General features: G+C 40.2%; 1 long non-coding RNA gene across 1 annotated transcript; it reads left to right on the top strand.

Moving 5' to 3' along the window:
* The first annotated feature begins 390 nt into the window (after nt 1–390).
* LOC113333707 lies at nt 391–3420 on the top strand. Its single transcript, XR_003352230.1, has 3 exons — nt 391–803; nt 2357–3128; nt 3207–3420. It is a non-coding gene; the product is annotated as an uncharacterized LOC113333707 (long non-coding RNA).
* The last annotated feature ends 295 nt before the right edge of the window (nt 3421–3715 follow it).

The raw sequence follows: 3715 nt of genomic DNA, 5'->3' as shown, positions 1-3715 counted from the left end.
TCGACAAAAATCTGACCAGACAATTGAAATACAACAAACTTCAGAAGTCACGGATCAAACTACGTAGAAAAATACCAACATCGATCATCTCAAACAAAAAGAAGTTCAAAAATCTTTCTCTTGGTCTGTTCCGGATATAGCTTTCAAGGCTGGTGAGTCAAGTGCCCAAAGTAATTTGGCAAATCCCTTCAGTCTGAATGAAGCTGACTCCAATCATTAGATGATTCGTGGGGAGAATAACAAAAACAACCCAATAGTTGCTACAAACTTGAAAACAAGTAAAGCCCAACAAAATCCCAAATTCAAACAAATCATAAGAAAAACCAAATCGGTTTCTTTGAGTCAGGGAAAGGGGGAAAATTTAGAAAGAGGGAGAAGAAAAACCTAATTGACTCTCTGAAAAATCTATGTGAAATTCCTCTTGTCTACTATAATCAAGATCTCACTGCCTATAGTGACGACCTAACCCACCCTTACATCAAATCTTTTCAAAATCAGATTTTCATAGTTTTTCTCCCAAACCAAAATCATCACCTCCTTAAAACTCAATCATTTCAAAACCTGGTTATTGGAAAAGAGATGCTAAGACAAAAAAGATGGGTCAAAACTCAAAGAACATTGGTTTGGGAAATAAGGAAGATATCATGGTATCTCATCAGAAAAAGAGGAAGGAAGTTACTCAACACCAGAACTTTAAGAAAAACAAGAACAAGGAAGATTTGAGCAGTGAAATCGAAGATTCTTCCACGACAAAGAATATATTTGCACCCAAAATAGCGACTATCCATGCTGCAATTGAAGAGGTAAGTAAAAACTTTAAACCAATTTCTAATATTGTGTCTCAATATTTCAAATCTCTATTTAACACTAGTCTGCACAAAAACATAGAACATGAAATCATCTTAGGAACACACTATGATCTACCCTTGTGTTTTGTGCTTGCTATATGTAGTTGAATCTTTTCTGATGACTACACCCATGTAAATCTAAAGGCTATAAACTACTCAAACATTCAAGATTCAAGATGAACAAGATGTAAAGAACATGAAAAATAAAGATTAACACAAGTATATAGCGTGGTTCGTCCATGAAGACCTACGTCCACGGGAAAGAAGATGTTTTCTTTATTGATTATAACGTCTTACCCTTGAAAGAACTACAAATGTCACTTAGAATTCTTATTCTCTCTTTCTCTAGATCTCTCTTAGGAATCCTCTGTAGAAAGACCATATAAAATGTTACATAAGTTGTCCCTCTCCTTCTACATGGACTGGTATTTATGAGCAAATTAGACTCGTGAAGGTCTGATCTTGCCGAGCTGGTGGAGTTATCGTACATCGCCTTCGACGCTTCGGACTGGTTATATACTATCCCTCGTGATGGCTTGCTTGGTTCTCCCTCTGAGTCGTCTCGCCTTGCTCGTCATCGTGTGGCCCTTCTCTGGAGAACCTCGTGCTTTATCACCTCTGGGTCGTAGTATAGATCACCCGAGCCTTCCATTACGATGTAGATTCATCCACATCTGTTCTTATCCTTCATTAAATGCAGTCCTTCTTTTTAGACTTAACCGTCTGAGCGGATTAGACCACTCCTCACACGCGTCATTCACGTGGTGTTTGTAGCAGGTGCCTCGATTCAGATGAACTCACCTTTTAGAGTAGGATTCAGTGTTCCTATCCCATCATCTTATCATGTATTCATCCCTTAGGATGTTGACACGTGGCTATCGGGTATTTTACCCCTCACATTTTTCTCTTTTTCTTTGCAACTTGCCAAGGGCATGTTGGGTAGAAAACTTCGTAACCGCCCCGTCTTTATCGCCACGTCCTAGATTTTCGCCACGTTTGCACCTTTAGTGCGCTTTTACCTGTTGGACTTGAGGCGCGGGTTGGTTGTCCATTGGTTTCTTATAAAATCTTTTGGGAGAAGAGAATGACGCCTTTATTATCTATTTTCAGAGTTCAGAACTTTTTCATTCTTTCCCTTCTTTGTCTCTTACTGTTTCTCCTTAACTTCTTGTCTCCTATAAAGAAGTTTATCATGTCTGGGAGAGACTCCCCATCTCGACATTCAAGACGGTATGGTCCCCTTCCTTTGTTTTTCCTTTTGTTTTCTTAGGTGTTTTACACCGTTATTTTGAACTGTGTGATTGTTATATTTGTTTGGATCAATGGTTCTTGCCATTGTTATTTTGGATTCTGTGATCATCATGATTGCTTTAATCGATGATTTTCTTCATTTTTCTTCAACTGTGAAGTTTCTGAGAATCGCCATTATCGTCTCTGTCTTTTTGCTGTTTTTTGCCGGTTTTTTCACCGATGTATGTTCTGATTCATCTCTGATTTTTTCTTTTTAGTGCTGATAAGAGAGCTATGGAGCCTCCTAGTACCAGCCGTACTTACGATTTATCTGATGAGGCTTATTTCGAGATGGTGAAAGTTACTCATCGTCTGAAAAGATTTGACGTCTCTTTTGGTAGTCCGGCGGGTCAAGCCGGCATCTTGACCAAGAAGATCTTGATGGATAACACTTGTGGTGCCAACGAGATAGTTGTGACCGTTGGTCAGGTAGATGCAGGACTTCGCCTTCCTCTATACTGTCCGCTAGATCCATTTTAGTACGAGGTCCTTTGCAAGCTTAGTCCCCAGCGAGGTATTTTTCAACCCAATGGTAACTTCTACAGGATTATGCGAGAAAGTAATCGGCGAAGTAAAGGCAAAGTTATTGCGCATCCGATGAATGATTTCGTGTCTTCTCAGTTGGATTTGTACACATCCGATACTTTTGTGGATAACTACTAGTGTCAGCAGTCGTCCGATGCGTTCGAGGGTTTCAGGGTTGGGATTTATAGATCTCGCAAATCTCCCAAGGGTCCTCGGCTCATGACCGACTTGGATCCTCATCTTGCTAGCAATATTATGCTTCGTAATACCCATGATCCTAAATGGTTTTTGATTCCTCTTCGCATCGTGGGGCCCTACATCTTTGGTTGGGATGAGCTTGGAAATGTCCTTCCTGGGATTCCTGATATGCATAGTCATCTATCGCCTTATAAGCCATGAGAGCTTAAATGGGTTCCGTCTCGTAGACGTCCCTCACCATCTCCCCAGGCTATTAAGGATGCTAAGGTAGAATAGTGTTTTAACGTATATATACCTTGCCCCTGTTTTATGCCTTAACATTCGATGTTTTTGTGTTTTTGACAGAGGAGAAGGGGTTTTTGATGGCTCTGGGCCATCTACTGCTTCTGTGGAGGTTGCAGAACATGCTATGGAGGTTGATATTGGTGCTTTGTTTGGCGAGAACGAGGTGGTGGACCTTGGCGATGCATTCTTTGATGATCTTGACCAAGCTTTGTTGAATGATCCCTGTTAGAGCATTGCTCGGTCGAACTCGCATGCGTTGCTATATCAAGCATGTTTGTCAATATTAGTGATCAAAACTATATGTCTTGATTTCTAGTATACTTATGATTAAGTCTCGGTCTAGGATAGTTAGGAATAATTGAGCTCCAAACTCCATGACGATTATCTTGCAAAGACGAAGAACTACTCAAGGAACCAGTGGAACTTCATCCGACCGAAAGGTATGTGGAGACTTGAACTCATCTTGTCACTCAAAAGTCTATCTACTCTATTTCCTACTCTTGAGACCAAAGTCGTATAAGTATGATAGTTTTTATACATACACATTTGCTATTTCGAGCCGAGTTTAC

This window comes from Papaver somniferum, chromosome 1, assembly GCF_003573695.1.
Source record: "Papaver somniferum cultivar HN1 chromosome 1, ASM357369v1, whole genome shotgun sequence".
In the NCBI taxonomy this organism is placed as follows: domain Eukaryota; kingdom Viridiplantae; phylum Streptophyta; class Magnoliopsida; order Ranunculales; family Papaveraceae; genus Papaver; species Papaver somniferum.
This window is presented reverse-complemented; position numbering and strand designations above follow the sequence as displayed.